Below are 20,919 nucleotides of genomic sequence, written 5' to 3' on the forward strand. Positions count from 1 at the left end.
GAGCCTAGCAGCGACAGCATATTGTCCATGAGATCCACAGCCGTCCCGTCGCCCAAACCGGATAGGGAAAGGATCCTATCTGCCCTCTCTGCGGCAGATAGGCTTTACCTCCGGAGAAGAAGGTGTTTGAGGGCGACGTATTTACCGTGTTGCGGAGGGGCGCGCAACAGCTGCATGGCCCGGCGTGTGGACTGCTGGTCCAGCGCAGCGACGACCAAATAGTATATGGAGTCGTCCGCGGAGATTCCACGCAGGTGGAACAGCGCCTCAACATGCTGGAACCACGAAGCCGGGTCGCTCTGCCAGAACTCTGGGAGCTTCACAGCCGCGGCGAGAACGGCCGGCTGTGAGAGTTGGGGCGGCGTGGCCGAAGTGGATTCACACTCTTCTTCTGCTCCAAACATGTTCATTTCGGGATCACCAGTGTGGCAGGATGAGGAAAAACATAGGAGACGAAGGCGAGTTTGAACTTTATTCCTCAGTTCCAAAACAAAACTGAAACAGGAACAACCACACCCCCAGCTCACAGCCCTGCTGGGTGAGAGGCATAGCCCCTAGTGTCCGCCACAATCTATTTTTTACCACAACAATTCTGTTTCTACTGGGGGGAGTCATTAAAGCTCATCAGCATTTTGATGTTGTAGGTTGACGAACAGGATCAACGCATGTTGAAAGGGTAATAGCACACACACACACACACACACACACACACACACACACACACACACACACACACACTGTGCTGTTATAAGACAGTATTTGTTTTATTACATCACCAATGAGACTAGAAGTTTTTACGTTTATGTGAATAACAGAGTCCAGCGCATCCGTCGATCTTCTCATCCCGACCAGTGGAACTTCGTTCCCACCGAACAGAATCCGGCAGACCATGGCACGAGATTCGTCTCTGCAGACCGCTTGATGCACACCAACTGGTTCACCTGTCCTGCGTTCTTGTACAAACCAGAAGAGAGTCTGCCTAAGAACACTTACGATCTTGTTGATCCCCAGTCAGACCCCGACATTCGTCCTGTGGTGTCTGCCTTGACCACCACAACTCATCCTGAGCGTCTGGGCTCTCAGCGCTTTTCCAAGTTGTCTTCTTGGAAGTCACTAACACGAGCCATTACCGCTCTTCTGCGCCTTGCTCGTTCCTTCATCAAATCCTCAAGTCAGCCACAATGCAAAGTGCAGGACTCTCTTCAAGCTCAGAATATCATCATCAAAACAGTCCAAGAAGAAGTCTACGCTTATCAAGTGCATCAGAAATCAGGAAATTCTTCCAAAGAGCAGTCCGATCAAAAATCTGGACCCTGTCATCGACGATCATGGACTTCTGAGAGTCGGCGGGCGCATTCACAACTCCAGCCTCACTCACAATGAAATGAACCCTGTGATCATCCCAGGAAATCATCACATCGCAGCCCTGGTAATAAGACATCACCATGAACAGACTCACCACCAAGGACGTCTCTACACAGAAGGCGCTGTACGCACAGCTGGCTTCTGGGTAGTTGGTGGTAAAAGGAAAGTGAGCAGCCTCATTCACCAATGTGTCATCTGCAGAAGGCTTCGAGCGCCCCTCCCTGTTCAAAAAATGGCTGACCTTCCACATGATCGTCTCTCGACCGATCCCCCATTCACCAACGTTGGGCTCGATGTGTTCGGCCCATGGACTGTCTCCTCACGGCAAACTAGAGGCCGCTCTACTGAAAACAAACGGTGGGCTGTGATATTTACCTGTATGGGCGTCAGGGCTGTCCATATAGAAGTAATCGAGTCCCTTGACACATCCAGTTTTATCAACGCGCTAAGACGCTTCCTCGCAGTCCGAGGTCCAGTGAAACACATTCGCTCGGACCGTGGGACCAATTTCATTGGTGCCTGCAACAAATTAAAAATACCTTCAAACATTGACATGACAGCTGTGGAGACTTACCTGACAGAACATGGCTGCAGCTGGACCTTCAACCCTCCGCACGCGTCTCACTTCGGTGGCTCATGGGAGCGGATGATAGGTCTTGCACGGAGAATCTTGGATTCTATGTTCCTGCAGATGAAGAACAACAAACTCACGCATGAAGTGCTCGTGACCTTCATGTCAGAAGTGGCAGCCATTATCAATGCTAGGCCACTCGTCCCTGTGTCTACCGACCCCAACGACCCGTTCATACTTACCCCAGCTGCTCTTCTTACACAGAAAGTGGACATTCTTTCTGCCCCTGCTGGCGAGTATGGGGCTTCTGATCTTTTTAAGCAACAATGGCGACAAGTCCAACACCTGTCCAACACGTTCTGGGACAGATGGAGGAAACAATTCCTCCCCACTCTACAAGCACGTCGGAATGGCAGTCAATCCAGGCTAACATTAAGTCAGGATCTGTTGTCCTCCTTAAGGACAGCCAAGCACCAAGAAACGAATGGCCTTTCGGACTGGTGACTCAGGTCTTTCCCAGTAAAGATGGGAGGATCCGAAAGGTGGAAGTAAAGGTCAAATGTCCAGGAGGAAATAAACTTCTTCTTAGGCCTATCTCAGAGATAGTGCTCCTCCTTCCCCCAATGTAGTTTAGGCATCGACTATGTTGTTGAGTGGCGTTCAATCACGTCAGGCGGGGAGTGTGCTGTTATAAGACAGTATTTTTTTTTTATTGCATTATGTGCCATTCTGTTCATTATGTGACCACTGGAGTATGCTTCATTATTTGCTTTTAAGAGTTTCATTGTCGGTCCATTTGCGCCGTCTAGTGGCAGAAAGTAGGAACTGTGTACAATAGGAAAACGTTCCCATGATTCTCTATGACGGAGCTCAGTTCATTCAGTAGAAAGTTGGGAAAGTCTTCAGTCATAACGTGGTCCTATTAGGTATCGTCGATCATCATACATCTTGTACCTACACGTTGCATTGTTGGTATGTATCTTGTTGTTGATTTAGATATGCATCTGATTATTCTTGGTAAACGTTATTATCCCTTCATTTTGATGTTTCAGACTGTTAAAATAGACATGTTGTCTGGCTGTAGCTTTCGTTGCTAGCAAGCTAGCTCACGTGACGTCATCTCATGGTTCATTTCATAGTTCACTAAAAACGGAGGATGATACAGATAAATAGCTATGTTTATATACATAATTCATGTAAAATTCATAAAGTCATAAGTTGCAATTCATAAATAAGAGTTAATACGTTAAAAAGGAGAAAGGCTATGTCATTCATAATAGTTTATTTCATGTAGATTCATTTACAAGTATTTAGAGTTGTATTTACAATTTGCATTCTATGTATTCATACAGTTTCACCTGATCCTGTCTATCATTAAACCTGTGGAATCAAGACGTTTCTTCAGAGTCTTTGATAGAGGGAATTGAGTTTAGCTGGCTGCCAAGCTATGATCTGGGGACAGCACACACACACACACAAACACACACACACACACACACACACACACACATTGTTGTACTTCTATCTTTGTGAGGACTCCTCATTACTGACTACTTTGATTCCCTGGCTTTTAACCCAAACCTTAACCATCAGACCTACATGCCTTAACCTTTACCCTAACCTTAACCTTTACCCTGACCTTAACCTTTACTCCAACCCTAACCTTTACTCTAAACTTAATCTTTACTCTAACCTTAATCTTTACTTGAATCTTAACCTTTACCTAACCTTAACCTTTACTCTAACCTTACCCTTTACCCTAACCTTAACCTAATCCTAATCTTAACCTTTACCCTAACCTTAATCTAATCCTAACCTTAACCTTTATGCTAACCCTAACCTTTACTCTAACCTTAACCTTTACTCTAACCTTAACCTTTACTAACCTTAACCTTTACCCTAACCTTAACCTTTACCCTGACCTTAACCTTTACTCTAAACTTAATCTTTACTCTAACCTTAATCTTTACTTGAACCTTAACCTTTACCTAACCTTAACCTTTACTCTAACCTTACCCTTTACCCTAACCTTAACCTAATCCTAATCTTAACCTTTACCCTAACCTTAATCTAATCCTAACCTTAACCTTTACGCTAACCCTAACCTTTACTCTAACCTTAACCTTTATTCTAACCTTAACCTTTATTAACCTTAATCTTTACTCTAACCTTAATCTTTACTCTAACTGTAACTTTTAACCTAACCTTTACTCTAACCTTAATCTTTACTCTAACTGTAATTTTTACCCTAACCTTAACCTTTACTCTAACCTTTACTTTTACCCTAACCTTAACCTTTACCCTAACCTTAACTCTAACTTTAACCTAATCCTAACCTTAACCTTTACCCTAACCTTAACCTTAACTCTAACCCTAAACTTTACCCTAGCCTTAACCTATACTCTAACCTTAATCTTTACTTGAACCTTAACCTTTACCTAACCTTACCCCTTACCCTAACCTTAACCTAATCCTAACCTTTACCCTAATCTTAACCTAACACACACACATCATCATCATCATCACCATCATCGTCGCTCACTCGGGGTCGAGTATGACCATCCTCCCTCTGGGTCCCTCTGGGTCTTCAGGTGGGCATAGAGCTCAATCCTGGAGCCACATAATGGGAAGACAGCTTCATACAGAAGAAGCACGTGACAGCTTCCTACATGGATAGGCTGAAGCTCCTGCAGAAACCACACCGTCCTTGGCAGGAGGTGGCCACAGTCCAATGGCATGGAGAACCAAGACGACTGGGGACCACCCTCTGTTTGAGCCTTCATCCACCTTCACTGCCATTGTGACCAGGAGATATCTTCCACCAGTTCCACCATTGAGGTCTTTGTTGGCTCGCACTTCATTTGGAACCTCCCCCTTGACCTGTCCACCTTGGGTGATCCTACCAGGAGCAAAGCTCCAGACGGCATAGCTCTTGAGATCATTGGTACATGCAAGCTTCTCCATCACGGCAAGTTGGTGATCCAGGAGAACACACACAAACACACACACACACACACACACACACACACACACACACACACACACACACACACACACACACACACACACACACACACACACACATTGTTGTACTTCTATCTTTGTGAGGACCCCTCATTACTGCCTACTTTGATTCCCTAGCGTTTAACCCAAACCTTAACCATCAGACCTACATGCCTTAACCTTTACCCTAACCTTAACCTTTACCCTAACCTTAACCCTTTACCCTAACTGTAAGAGCCAAATTCAGGGTGTCCCTTTGGGTCTATGTTTTGCTCCTCCAATTGGTTAATTTGGTCAAGGTGTTTGCTCCTCCCACTTTATGGGGAACACATAGGTAGGACCTCACCTGTTGTTTGTTAGGTGTTGCTGCACGGAGGGCAAACAGTTTTCGACCACTACTCACACACTTGTGTAGCGTTTACATGTTCAATGGATTATTGCCGAAGAACAATAAATGGACCAAGTGTTCGCACAGCAGTTTGTATCGTTCGATTCTACTTTGTTTACAAACGTGGTAGTGTGAAATGTGCGTCGATTAGGTCAAACCGAGCAGTAGCGCCTCAGTGGCTTAAAGCACTGGGCTTAGCCTCTACAACAAGTCGAAAACGTTGCCAAAGAAGCTGGTTTGAAGACAAACCCACGGCGTGTCAAGTGTTCGCGAGTCTGGACGGCAATGGAGCACCGTAGCCAGAAAAGTGAACCGTGCGTTTGAATGGAATATCCTACTACCTCCCGGCTGCTTCTCATCTGCTCACAGGCTGACTGCACTTGGGTCTGCGGTTTCGGATACAACAGAACGGGCAGTAGACGAGAAGGAGCCGGTGACAGGATCATCTTCATCTTTGGGGAGGTATGTGTAGCGCGCTACCAACGTTTGGCCATCTGTAGTACGTATGCACACAATATTGTGTAATTCCGATGCATCGGTCGCGAAGCGGATAAACAAACTTTCGCGGTGTTTGTTGCGAACTGTTGACCGTCACTACGAGCGCGAGTGGAGGCATGGACAAGCCACTGCTCGCGGACGCAAATGAGCCGGTTGCGTCTGGTACAACAAACAGTACCGATTACGTTATCAGGCCCAAACGGGTGATTACACTTACCCCCAAAGCCTTGTGTAATAAATTGGACAGATTGCAAAAAGCTTGAAAATCAAATCTAACTAAAGCTTGTAATCTTAGACACATGATACAAGGTTTACTGTCAAATGGCAATGTTTCACAGGTGCAACAAGCTTTTGATGAATTTATTGAATGTTGTGACGACATAAGGTGTACACATGATTCTTTAATGTCTTTATTGCCACCAGCAGAACATGAGAAACATGAAGTGTGGTTTCGAGCCAAAATGTTGTTCAATGATGAATTTTTCCGTAAAATAGAATTGTGGTTGAAAAACAAGATACAATATGGTTCTGATAGAAATGATCGCAATGTTGAAAATCAAGGTGAACTTAACTGTGACAAAGGTGAATTTCATGGTGATGAAAATTAAATTAATCCAGAGGACAGTGTGTCCAATATTCGTCCCTCAAACAAAAGTGACACGAACAGGTCAAATACTTCATCAGTAACGAAAGCAGCAGGAGAGAAGGCTGTACTTCTTGCGCGCATGACGGCCTTACAGGAGCTGCACAAACTGGAGGAACAGGAGCAACAATTAAAGAGGAAAAAGCAACAGATGGGATTGGAAGCGGAGCTTGCAGTAACTACTGCTAAACTGAGTGTCTTGGAAGCAGGTGGTTCTCGAGTCTCCTCTAATGGCATGAACGCTAATTGTGAAAAGCAAAAGAGGAAAATGAAACCTGCTTACACCCTTGACCCTACTGTCAAGCCATATAGACCTTTTGCGCAGACCTCGCACCCACAGGATTGGTCACTGGCACGCCAACCACCAGCAGTGGATTGTAGGCCAAAGAAAAATGTCTCGTTTCCAATGAAACGGGCAACAGGAGCATGCATGTCTAATTTCCACCTGGTGGAAAATAGACAATTTACCAACAGGTGAAATTGATTCACAAATCAGTGTTGCTTCCTAACTGGACAGGTTGATATCTCAAAAGTGTGATTGACTTGGAGCTACATTGCATTGCTTATGTGTTCCCTTTATTTTTTGAGCAGTGTACATAAACAAAATGAAATCACAGCCCCTCTTGTCTACCAGCAGATGATGTTGTCGCTGCCCACACGAGACATTCTTGTATTTGAAGGACCCATTACAGTATCAAGCCTTCATTAGAGCATTTGAGCAACTTGTGGAGGACAAAGCTAGTGAAGCTGATTGTTTGTATTATCTGGAGCAGTTTACCAGAGGACAGCCAAAGGAATTGGTTCAAAGCTGTCAGCACATGGCTCCTGAGCGGGGCTACAGCCAGGCAAAGTGCCTTCTTGAGGAATACTTTGGAAACAAGTACACGATTGCCACTGCTTATATAGCAAAGGCACTAGCTTGGCCAACAATAAAATCTGAGGATGCCAAAGCCTTGCAGGCTTATGCTTTGTTCTTATGGGGATGTTGCAATGTGATGGGTGAACTTGAGTACATGCAGGAGTTGGATTTGCCAACTAACATGAGGATGGTCATTTCAAAACTTCCATATAAGCTCAGAGAGAGGTGGAGAAATAAAGTTTATGACATAATGGAAAGTTCTCAAGAAAGCTCATTTTGAGCACCTGGTCAGGTTCATGGAGAAGCATGTGAAAATGCTGTCTGACCCCATCTTTGGTGATATTGACGGTGTATCACCATCAAGTGCCGTTTCCAACAAGTTTATTGTACAGCCAACACAGTCAAAGTACAAAGGCAGTAGCTTTACTACTGTGACACAGAAGGATTCTGGTGAAGACAAGCCACCAACCAATAGCTCAATGAAGCAAGACACGCCATCTTGCCACTGCTGTTTACGCACTCATCCTCTTGAGAAATGCCAACAATTTAAAGGTAAAAGGCACAAAGATAAAATCAGCCTTTTAAAGGAGAAGGGCATTTGCTTTGGATGCTTAAGCACTGGAAATATAAGCCGCGATTGCAGTAAACGCTTGGTCTGTGCTGTCTGTGAACAGCAACACCTCACTGTGCTTCACATCAACAAGACTAATATGGAGGAATCAGCAGTTGGAGCATCAGCCTCTCCACCATCACCTGCCTCCCCACCAGCAGGTGGAGCATCAGTCTCTCAACCATCAGCTGCAGTTGTGACGTCTCCTTCTGGGACATGTGCTCAAACAGGGGACGGAAAAGACTGTTGTATTCTTCCCATCGTTCCAGTTCAGGTCAAGGCCACAAGGGGAAGTAGAGTTATACAGACCTACGCATTCTTGGATCCAGGAAGCTCGGCCACTTTCTGTTCAGAAGATCTCATGCAGAAATTGAACATGGTTGGAAAAAGAACTCATTTCCTTTTGACAATCATGGGACAGGAGAAGGTTGTTTCTGCTTACTCCTTAGCTGGCCTGGAGGTGTCTGCTTTGAATGAAAATAACTTCTATCCCCTCCCCGAAACACTCACACAGAGGAAGATGCCGGCAACTACAGATAATGTTGTAGTGGCTGCAGATGTGAAAAAGTGGCCACATCTGTCAAAGATCCCAATTCCCACCATAAAGGCTAACATTGACATGTTAATTGGAAGTAACGCTCCCAGGTTATTGGAGCCTTGGGAAACTGTTAACAGCCAAGGAGATGGCCCGTACGCTATAAGGACAGTGTTGGGATGGGTCATCAATGGTCCTCTGAATGGAAGTGGGGATGTCAGCAACCGTAACATGGCACTGCCTTCTGTTGCGGTGAATAGAATTTCAGTTTCTAACTTGGAGCTTATGCTGAAGAATCGGTATGATCACGACTTCAATGAAGTACCGTCTGAGGAAAAGTAGGCGTCGAGAGAGGATCTAAAGTTTATGGAGATCATGAGGAGGCACGTGGGGAACCAAAGAGAACCCAGCAGACATTGTATCCAGAGGAATAACAGCGCCAGACTTTCTCAAGGATCGCAGTTGGCTCGAAGGTCCGGAGTTTCCCTGGGGTCCTGAGGAAGAGTGGCCAGCCAGCTATGGCACTGACATCAAGGTGACGTCAGATGAGCCGGAGGTCAAGAAGGATGTCTTGGTGAATGTCATTGGTAGTGAGCCATCCAGCGCCACTGATCATCTTCTTACCTACTTCTCCGACTGGAGAAAGCTCGTGGCATCTGTAGCCTGGTTCCTCAGATTGAAAGCCATCTTGTTGGAACGCAGTCGGAGAAGGAAGGCCTTTGGAGATGGAGTGGGAAGGCAAAAGGCCGTGAGCACACAGAGGACAAAATCCTTGGCACCAAGTGAGATGTCGGAGGCTGAGTTGGCCATTGTTCGTTATTGTCAGAAGCAGATGTTTCAAGACGAGCTTTCCTCTTTGCTGTCTAAGGTAACAGTAAGCCAGAACAGAGTTCCATCTACAAGCTGGATCCAGTCGCGGAGGATGGGCTCCTGAGAGTAGGGGGAAGATTAAGCAAAGGAGCTATGCCCTCAGAGATTAAACATCCGCTCATCCTCTCCAAGGGTCAGTACATTTCCAAGCTCATCCTCAAAGATACTCATCAGTTATTGGGTCACAGTGGACGAAGCCACATATTTTCGGCAGTGAGGAGGAAGTTCTGGACTACGTGTGCCAATTCAGCTGTGAGGAGTGTGATCTCAAAATGCAGTTTCTGCAGGTGACATCATGGAAAGTCTGTAGAGCAGAAGATGGCTGATCTTCCTAAAGAACGAATCGCCCCAGATCTCCCCCGTTTACTAACGTCGGGGTCGATTACTTTGGACCTCTGGAAGTGAAGAAGGGCAGAACCATCTACAAGCGGTATGGAGTGATCTTTACCTGCTTGGTCAGTAGAGCAGTCCATTAGGAGGTGGCAAGCTCTTTGGAGACGGACGTTTGCATAAATGCATTGCGTAGGTTCATAAGTAGAAGAGGTCAAGTGGTCCTCATGAAGTCAGACAATGGAACCAACTTCCATGGTGCAGAAAGGGAGCTGAGGGAGGCGCTCTCTGCATTGGATAACGATCGCATCAAAGAAGCTCTCACTTCAGCTGGTATCAAGTGGCAGTTTAATCCACCAGGGGGCTCGCACCATGGCGGGGCATGGGAACGTCTGATTCGTTCAGTAAGACGCATCCTCAGCTCAGTCCTGCACCAGCAAGTGGTGGATGATGACGGGCTCCACACAATCATGTGTGAGGGGGAATCCATTCTTAATGATCGTCCACTCACAAAACTGTCTGATGATCCAAGCGACTTGGAGCCTTTGACACCGAACCATCTGCTCCTGCTGAAGGGTAAGCCAGCCATGCCACCTGGGCTGTTTGACTCATCCGACATGTATGCAAACCGACGTTGGAGGCAGGTGCAATGCCTTTCAGATTTATTCTGGAAGCGATGGATCCGGGAATATTTGCCGTTGCTACAGGAGAGACAGAAGTGGAATGGAAGGAAAATAAGTCTGAAGATTGGGGACGTGGTGGTGATTATGGATCCTGCAGCCCAGGCACGGCGTTATGGGTGGGCCTGACGGTCCTAGGCCCGCCCACTTTTCACTAGACCCACCCTACAATTTTCCTACCCAAAAATATATATAACTTATATATAACTTTACGCTAACCCTAACTTATATATTATTTTTTACAAATTTTCATTTAGTCATAAATGATTCGAAATCAGCCATAATCGCATGATTTTGTGCTAAAAAGTTTTTATAAACATAATTTTACATGTTGATGTTCATGCGTAAGCAAGTTCATGAGACACGTGATGTGATGTTCGACGCCGGCGGGATAGGCTGGGTTAGTTCCAACTGCCATACCATGAAATGCCTTTGTAATGCAGCCGACTTTGTTGCTAGATGGTCTGAGGCTGAGCCATGTAAAAAAAGAAAGGCCGATGTGCATCACTACAGGAGGCCTACTCTGTGACGACAATAAATTGTTTAATGCATCTTCTCTATGTGCCTTTATGAAATCGAAAAAAACTCGGTGTTAATGAAATCATCTAGCATAGCCCATTGTCTTGTGATCATAGAGATTTGTAGACTGTGATTGATAATGAACTCTAGTAGCATGTCTTTACATGACAGATAACGTTATGAGCGAGTTCTGAATACTGGCTCGCTGCTCTGCTCGTGTTACTCAGGCGTCCCAATTCAATTCATTTAAACCTCCTTCCCAAAGGGGACTTTGCATGCCCTACGCAACGCTGTAATACCTAACTGCACCACTCAAGGTAGCGAGTAGGGTGGGTATTGGGACAGGGCCTTTGATTGGGCTGTGGTTGCTTGGTCACAGACCTGTTGCGCCCTCTATTGGTCGGTCAGTGATAGAATTATAGTTCAAAATGGTCACTCACTGGCTTTCAACGTTGGCAAGTGATGATACTGCTGCTGTTAAAGCAATATATATTTTGCACTGAGTAATTTTTAACATTTTGGATCATTTTGTCAGTATTGCATGAAAATTATGAGGGGTTTTTGTGATTAAATTTGTTATTCTATCTAGCTCGATTTTGGTTTCAAAATGCACCAAATTGATGCATTTAAATGGTCAATATTGAACATTTTTCTGCAGGGGGAGCATGCCCCCAGACCCCCCTAGGGAATTACAGGCCCATCCATAATTGGCCTGGCCCAGCCAAAACTGAAAGCCTGGAGCCGTGCCTGCTGCAGCCCCACGAGGATCCTGGCCTCTTGGCAAAGTGCTGGAGGTTTTCCCAGATAAAGGTGGTCTGGTGTGTTCTGTCACTCTACAAACCAAAACTAACAATGTAAAAAGACCCATAGCAAAGTGGTGTTTGGTGCAAGAGGTTGATTAATCATATTCATTTGATTCTCCTGTTTTGGTTGTGAATTTGGCCTCTTTTGTCTTGAATTGTTGTGGCTTGATGCCTCGAACAATTAGGGGACGGTGTTGTAAGAACCAAATTCAGGGTGTCCCTTTGGATTTATGTTTTGCTCCTCCAATTGGTTAATTGGGTCAAGGTGTTTGCTCCTCCCACTTTATGGGGAACACATAGGTACGTTCTCACCTGTTGTTTGTTAGGTGTTGCTGCACGGAGGGCAAACAGTTTTCGACCACTACTCACACACTTGTGTAGCGTTTACATGTTCAATGGATTATTGCTGGATTGTTGCCAAAGAACAATAAATGGACCAAGTGTTCACACAGCAGTTTGTATCGTTCGATTCTACTTTGTTTACAAACGTGGTAGTGTGAAATGTGCGTCGATTAGGTCAAACCGAGCAGTAGCGCCTCAGTGGCTTAAAGCACTGCGCTTAGCCTCTACACTACCCTTACCCTGATCCTAACTTTAACCTTTACGCTAACCCTAAACTTTACTCTAACATTAACCTTTACTCTAACCCTAACCTTTACTCTAACCTTAACCTTTACCTTAACCTTAACCTTTACTCTAACCCTAACCTTCACTCTAACCTTAACCTTTACTCTAACCCTACCTAACCTTTACTCTAACCTTAACCTTTACTCTAACCCTAACCTTCACTCTAACCTTTACTTTAATCTTAACCTTTATTCTAAACTTAATCTTTACTCTAAGCTTAATCTTTACTCTAACCATAACTTTTACCCTAACCTTTACTCTAAGCTTAATCTTTACTCTAACCCTAACCTTTAGTCTAACCTTAACCTTTACTCTAACCCTACCTAACCTTTACTCTAACCCTAACCTTTACTCTAACCTTAACCTATACCCTAACCTTAACGTTTACTCTAACGCTGACCTTTACTCTAACGCTAACCTTTAATCTAACTTTAATCTTTAACCTTAACTTTTACCCTAATCTTAACCTTTACTCTAACCTTAACCTTTACCCTAACCTTAACATTTACTCTAACCTTAACCTTTACTCTAACCTTAACCTTTACTCTAACCTTAACCTTTACTCTAACCTTAACCTTATACTTGAACTTTACGCTTTACCCTAACCTTAACCTTTACTCTAACCTTAATATTTAATTGAGCCTTACCATTTACCCTAACCTTAACCTAATGCTAACCGTAACCTTTACCCTAACCTTAACTTAATCCTACCCTTAACCTTAACCTTTACCATAACCCTGACCTTTACTCTAACCTTATCCTTTACCCTAACCTTAAGCTTTACTCTAACATTAACGTAATCCTAACCTTAACCTTAACCTTTACTCTAACCTTAACCTTTACACTAACCTTAACCTTTACGCTAAACCTGACCTTTACTCTAACCTTAACCTTTATTCTAACCTTAACCTAATCCTAACCTTGACCTTAACCCTAAACTTAACCTTTACCCTGACCTTAACCTTAACATTTACTCTAAACTTAACCTTGTTGTGGTCCAGACGTAAGGCGCGTCTCCGCCTGAATCTACCAGCAGGGTTCAATCAGCGCGCTCGTTGAGAACGCAGCTACGCACCAGAAGCTCATCAGTGATCAGTGCACCTGAAGCCAATCTGCAGCCAGCTATAAGAGAGGACGCAGACGTGCAGTCGTTGCCAGATTGTGCCATCCCGGTGCTTCTCGGGCTCCGTCTTTCTCGTGTCCCTTGTGTTCCTCGGACCCCTCCCTTGTGCTCCCACGCTGCCTCCCGCAGAACCCCTAGTCCTGGATTTGCGCTTCACCAACACGCACAAACACCCTCCAGTCATTTACATTCCTGCACACACGCACCACACTCGCCCTGCACACAGACACACAGTCTTTTACACACCTCACATCCAGGACTAGTTGCACCATACACATCCCGCATTTCCCTTCCCTGAACAGAAATAAACGTGCCTACGGGCTTGACCCTGCCGGACCCCTGCACTGGTTCCTTTCCGACCCACAACGGTACAATCTGGCCACGACGGAACCGGGTCCAGCAGGAACTCCAGCAGCAACTCCGGCGGCTACTCCCAGTGGATCTGGCGATCCTCCGCTCATCGTAGGACTCAACGCAGCAGTCCAACAACAGGACACACGGATGACGGCGCTGGAGAACCGTCTCACCGCCACCTTCGCTCAGGTCCTCGCTCGGCTGGATCGCCTGGACGTGACGATAAGCCCACCGCAACCCGCGCCTCAAGCGGACCAACCTGGCTCAGGACCAGCCCCAGCTCCAGTTCTCGGGCCCGCTCATAGAGAACCCAAGCTAACCCCCCCGAAGTCCTATGAGGGTGAGTTTGAGCTCTGCCGTGGCTTCTTAGTCCAGTGCGAGCTGGTATTCCACCACCAGCCCAGCCGTTACACTTCAGACGGCGCTAGGGTCGCCTTTATCATGTCCCTGCTTATGGGTAAGGCCCTCAGATGGGCCACGGCTGCCCTAGACCAGAAACCCGCCATGTCTTCTGATTATGCAGCCTTTTTCGGGGAATTCACGAGTGTGTTCGATCACCCCATTGGTGGCTGTGACGCCACCGCCCGTCTCCACACCATCAAACAGGGCTCTCGTTCGGTGGCCGAATACACCGTTGATTTCCGAGTCCTGGCCGCAGAGTGCCGTTGAAATGACGAGGCCCTGCTGAGTGCATACAGGCGAGGGTTAAGCGAGGAGGTCAAGGATGGACTTTTTAGAGACTGGCCGGCGACCTGCAATGAGTTAATCGGCCTGGCTCTGAAGATGGACCAACGCCTCCAGGCAAGGTGAGACGAAAGCGCTCGAGCTCAGCGCCAGTCCCTCACCCCTCCCTGGGGTACCCACCAGTCACCTCGCCCTTTCCGGGATCCCCAGCCAGCACCAGCAGCTCCACCCACTCCCTCGCCACGACCACCTGAGCCTGGGGTGGAGCCCATGGAGGTGGCTCGGTCACGCCTCACCGGGGCTGAGCGCGAACAGCGCATGCGAGGCCGGCTCTGTTTGTACTGTGGGCAGGCCGGACACTTCATTCGGGACTGTACCACATGCCCAAAAGGCCGAGCTTACTAGGGGAGGGGCTACTAGTAAGCTGCATGACTCTGCCCCAGAACAAGCCACCCCCCTCTCCTTTATTCCCTGCGTCTCTCACCTGGGGTCAGCAGTCTCTGCCTATCGGCGCCTTTATCGACTCTGGAGCCGACGAGAGTTTCATCGACAGTGCCCTAGCTCAGCAGGCTCGCATCAGTCTCACCCTGCTGGAGACCCCTATTGAGACCCGCTCGCTGGATGGACACGCTCTCTGTCGCATCACCCACACCACTGAGCCTCTCAAGCTAACAGTCTCGGGCAACCATGTCGAGACAATCCGCCTCCTTGTGTACACTGCTCCCTCCTCACCACTGGTTCTCGGGAGGCCTTGGTTGCAGAGGCATGACCCCAACATCGCCTGGTCCTCCGCTCGGATCATCGGGTGGAGTGTTGCGTGCCACGCGAACTGTCTCCGCTCTGCCTCCTATCCTCCTGGGGCTCCTAAGGCTGAGCCTCCTCCTCCAGACCTCTCCGATGTGCCCGAGGTTTATCATGACCTTGCGGCTGCCTTCATCAAGACCAAGGCGCTCTCTCTCCCTCCACACCGCCCCTACGACTGCGCTATTGAGCTCCTCCTTGGTGCCCGCATTCCACCCGGGAGGCTGTATAACATCACCCTTCCGGAGAAGAAGGCCATGCAGGAGTACATCACCGACTCACTCGCCTCCGGGATCATTCGCCCCTCCGACTCCCCAATGGCGGCCGGATTCTTCTTTGTTGGTAAGAAGGATGGCACGCTCCGCCCCTGTATTGATTACCGACAACTTAATGACATCTCGGTTAAGAACCACTATCAATTACCCCTCATGAGCTCCACGTTTGAACCCCTCTCTGCTGCCACCATTTTTTCCAAGCTTGATTTACACAGTGCTTACCATCTCGTCCGCATCAGAGAAGGAGACGAGTGGAAGACTGCTTTCAATACACATCTGGGACATTTCGAGTACTTAGTTATGCCTTTCGGCCTCACAAACGCCCCTGAAATTTTCCAGACCCTTGTTAATGATGTGCTCCGGGACATGATCAGTGTTTTCGTTGTGGTTTATTTGGACGACATTCTAGTTTTTTCCCGCTCTCTCAACGAACACATCCAACACATTCGCCTGGTGTTGCAGCACCTTCTGGAGAACCGCCTGTTTGTCAAGGCGGAGAAGTGCGCTTTTCACACCCCCTCACTGGAGTTTCTTGGCCACATTGTGGAGGCGGGGCGCATTCGGACCGACCCTAAGAAGGTCGAGGCAGTGTTGGAGTGGCCCAGACCCCAGAACCGGTCAGAGCTGCAATGCTTCCTGGGTTTTGCTGGCTTCTACAGGAAGTTCATCAAGGACTACAGCCGCATCGCCGCGCCCCTCTCAGCCCTCACCTCCACCCTCCGCCAGTTTGACTGGACCCCGGAGGATCAGACCGCCTTTACAGACCTCAAGAGCAGGTTCTCCGAGGCTCCGGTGCTCACCCACCCGGATCCTACCCGCCAGTTCGTGGTGGAGGTGGACGCCTCTGACTCTGGGTTGGGGGTGGTCCTCTCGCAACGCTCAGCAGAGGATCACCGTCTGCACCCCTGCGCCTTTTTCTCCCGGCGCCTCACACCAGCTGAGCGCAACTATGACGTCGGCGACTGGGAGCTGCTGGCCGTCCACGCCGCCCTGGCAGAATGGAGAGACTGGCTCGAGGGGGCGGAGCAGCCCTTCCTGGTGTGGTCGGACCACCGGAACCTGGTGTACATCCGGTCAGCTAAATGGGTGAGTGACCGCCAGGCCTGCTGGGCGCAATTCTTTAGCCGGTTCAATTTTATGCTGTCCTATCGTCCAGGGTCACAGAATTCCAGAGCAGATGTACTCTCTCAGCTCCACCCGGGGGCATCTACGAAGGATGGCACCCAGGAGGGTGCCCTGGACACCATCTTGCCTCCGACCCGTGCTGTGGGCGTCGTCACCTGGGCCATCGACTCTCTGGTCAGGACCGCCCAGCGAACTCACCCCAGCCCTGGTAACGTTCCCCCTAACCGTGTGTTTTTGCCTGCCCCTGTACGCTCCAGGGTTCTCGAGTGGGGCCACTCCAGCCACTTCACCTGCCACCCTGGCGCTTCCAGGACACTGTCCTTCCTCCGGGGCACTTCTGGTGGCCTACCATGGAGGCTGACATTCGGGAGTTTGTGGCGGCATGTATCACCTGCGCCCAGAGTAAGACCTCCCATCGCTCCCCTGCTGGTCTCCTGCATCCCCTCCCGGTCCCCAGTCACCCCTGGTCACACATCTCCCTGGACTTCGTGACTGGACTCCCGGTCTCTCAGGGTAACACAGTCATACTTACCATTGTCGACCGTTTTTCCAAGCAGGCCCATTTTGTGGCGCTCCCCAGGCTCCTGTCCTCCGCCGAGACCGCCGAACTGCTGGTTGTCCACGTGGTCCGTCTCCATGGCATTCCCCTGGACATTGTTTCTGACCGGGGTTCCGAGTTCTCTTCCCAGGTGTGGCAGACCTTCTGTAGGGGAATTGGGGCCACGGTCAGTCTCTCTTCTGGTTACCACCCTCAGACAAACGGACAGGCGGAGCGCACCAACCAGAGCCTGGAGTCTGCCCTGAGATGTGTGACCACCAGCAGCCCCTCGACCTGGAGCAAGCACCTGGCCTGGGTTGAGTATGCTCACAACACCATGACTAGCTCTGCCACTGGAATGTCTCCTTTTGAATGTTCACTGGGCTACCAGCCCCCCGTGTTTCCCCAGCAAGAGACTGAGGTGGCGGTCCCGTCAGCCAGGGATCATCTCCGCCGATGCCGCCGCATGTGGAGGTCTGCTCGTGCTGCCCTGCTGCGAGCCAACGACCGGTCCCAACGCTCCTCTAACCGGCGTTGCCTCCCAGCCCCGGTCTACCAGCCTGGTCAGCGTGTCTGGCTCCTGGCCAAGGACCTTCCCATCCCGACGACCTCTCGCAAGCTCGCCGCTCGCTACGTGGGACCCTACACTGTGGAGAGGATCATCAACCCCACTGCGGTGCGTTTGTCTCTCCCTCCTTCTCTTCATGCACATCCCGTGTTTCATGTTTCCAAGCTGAAGCCTGTGTCTGTCAGTGCCCTCGCCCCACCTGTCGCAGCCCCGCCTCCTCCCCGTGTACTCCAGGATGGCGACCCGGTCTGGCTGGTCCGGAAGCTGTTGCGTGTCCACCGCCATGGGAGGGGCTTCCAGTACCTGGTGGACTGGGAGGGCTACAGTCTGGAAGACCAGAGCTGGGTGCCCTGGTCTTACATCGCCGACCCCGCCTTCCTGTCGGACTTCTACTTGGAACACCCTGATGCCCCTGGACGGTCGCCCGGTGGCTCCCGTAGGAGGGGGGTACTGTTGTGGTCCAGGCGCGTCTCCGCCTGAGTCTACCAGCAGGGTTCAATCAGCGCGCTCGTTGAGAACGCAGCTACGCACCAGAGGCTCATCGGTGATCAGCGTACCTGAAGCCAATCTGCAGCCAGCTATAAGAGAGGACGCTGACGTGCAATCGTTGCCAGATTGTGCCATCTAGTACAAACCCCCCGGTGCCGGTGCTTCTCGGGCTCTGTCTTTCTCGCGTCCCTTGTGTTCCTCGGACCCCTCCCTTGTGCTCCCATGCTGCCTCCCGCAGAACCCCTACTCCTGGATTTGCGCTTCACCAACACGCACAAACACCCTCCAGTCATTTACATTCCTGCACACACGCACCACACTCGCCCTGCACACAGACACACAGTCTTTTACACACCTCACATCCAGGACTAGTTGCACCATACACATCCCGCATTTCCCTTCCCTGAATAGAAATAAACGTGCCTACGGGCTTGACCCTGCCGGACCCCTGCACTTGTTCCTCTCCGACCCACAACAAACCTAATCCTTACCTCAACCCTTACCCAAAACCTAACCTTTACTCTAACCTTAACCTGTACTCTAACCTTAAACTTTACCCTAACCTTAACCTTTACTCTAACCTTAATCTTTAATTGAACCTTACCCTTTACCCCAACTTTAACCTAATCCTAACCGTAACCTTTACCCTAACCTTAACTTAATCCTGACCTTAACCTTAACCTTTACCCTAACCCTGACCTTTACTCTAACATTAACCTTTACTCTAACCTTAACCTTTACCCTAACCTTAACCTTTAACCTAACCTTAAGCTTTACTCTAATATTAACCTAATTCTAACCTTAACTTTTACTCTAACCTTAACATTTACCCTAACCTTAACCTTTACGCTAACCCTGACCTTTACTCTAACCTTAACCTTTACCCTAACCTTAACCTTTACCCTAACCCTGGACTTTACTCTAACCTTAACATTTATTATAACCTTAACCTAATCCTAACCTTAACCTTTACTCTAACCTTAACCTTTACTGTAACCCTAACACATTTTACTCTCACCATAAACTTTACTTTAACCTTAACCTGATCCTAACCTTAAATTTTACTCTAACCTTAACCTAATCCTAATCCCAACCCAAAATCCAAGTTCTAGCCCAAAAGTAGACCCTTAAAGAAGCAAGGACTTGACAAAAAGTCCTCACTTTGTAAAAATGTCCTTACTCTGACAGGTACAATCTCTAAAGCCCAATTTATGCTCCAAATGTCGGCTAGCATATCTGCTAGCCGACATAAGAAAATGTGTCGTGTACAAGACAGCCCTGGGAGACACAAAAAGTGTCTCTCATGACATCAAAATTGTAGAGAGACATCTGTCTGCTAGCCGACATTTGGAGTATAAATTGGGCCTAATTGGTCACACACACACATACACACACACACACTCCCTTAAGGGTGAAGTCATCAGTTCTCAAACCCCTGCAAAAAAACCCCTGCAAACTCATATCGTTGGGAAGCAGCAGTGTGTTAGTATGAGGGACAAATATTTGTTTGTGCTATATTCAGCTGGGGGCTGGGGGGCACATGCGGGAGTACAACTGCTGAGTAACAGTTAGATACGCAGTGTCTCAGAGGTATCAGGTGGCCGACAGAGAGACAGGGCTTCACCTCCAGGCAGGGGTGGATCTGCCAGGGTGGCATGGGGCAGTTGCCACCCCTAAAAAAAATGCCTTTCCACCCCGGCTGCCACCGCAGTTTGGACAATCTAATTCATGAGTCCAACCTTGCCTTGGGGGGGTCGTCCCGGGGCATCCTCTGTGTGGAGTTTGCATGTTCACCCTGTGTCTGCGTGGGTTTCCTCCCACAGTCCAAAGACATGTAGGTCAGGGGATTCAGCCATACTAAATTGTTCCTAGGTGTGTTTGTGTGTGTGTGTGTGTGTGTGTGCATGTGCATGTTTATGCGGGGCTGTGATGGCCTGGCAGCCTGTCCAGGGTGTCTCCCCACCTGCCACCCAATGATTGCTGGGATAGGCTCCAGCATCCCCGCGACCCTGAGAGGCGGATAAGCTGTTTGGATAATGGATACGAGTGAGAGTAACATGAATAGATGAAGAGTCATACCAGTTCTGACGTCACCCGGGTTAACAAGGTCCATGTCAGGTGTTGAGGAACCAGGGCAAACTGATAAGAAATGGGTTAATGGAACAGACGTTCATGGGCAAGGGCCGAGAACCTGGAACTGATGAAATGCTACTATAATTGCAGCCCCTGGAGAAGGGGTCTATGAAGCGAATGTGGGAACTGTGGACCAGCAGAAGACCTATTTCCACACTGACTCAGTATCAGCTAGTAGCTCAGTGCTCGAACATCAATAGAAGGAAGCTACTATCACGACTCGGAATGGAGAGGCTCCAACAGGGTGACCATACAGTTCAGCATCTTGAATGGCTGTCCAGTAAGCAGGAGATACACAAGGACAGACCCTAACCAGCTGAAACAATCCTACTAGCCAGGACAGCTGAATCTACTGAGTTTCAAATGGTAATCATGGCCAGGCTAAAGACAGTCATTTCCTGGGCATGGTTTCCATGATTCAGTGACAAAGCACCATCACAAAAAACCTGCTTGTGGATGTGAACACAGCCTTAGGCAATATCTCAACTGTCACCATAACAGAGACCACTGAGGTTGTATATGCCACTG

The 20,919-nt window shown here is 48.5% G+C and overlaps 1 long non-coding RNA gene across 1 annotated transcript in view; it reads left to right on the top strand.

The window, feature by feature from the left end:
* Positions 1 to 5,766: 5,766 nt before the first annotated feature.
* LOC130110853 (uncharacterized) overlaps positions 5,767 to 20,919 on the top strand; it is a 72,463-nt gene continuing 57,310 nt past the window's right edge. The window contains exon 1 of the long non-coding RNA XR_008810078.1: positions 5,767 to 5,789. This is a non-coding gene — a long non-coding RNA (uncharacterized LOC130110853). The remainder of the gene's footprint in view (positions 5,790 to 20,919) is intronic.

The sequence above is a fragment of the Lampris incognitus genome, chromosome 3 (genome assembly GCF_029633865.1).
Source record: "Lampris incognitus isolate fLamInc1 chromosome 3, fLamInc1.hap2, whole genome shotgun sequence".
NCBI lineage: Eukaryota > Metazoa > Chordata > Actinopteri > Lampriformes > Lampridae > Lampris > Lampris incognitus.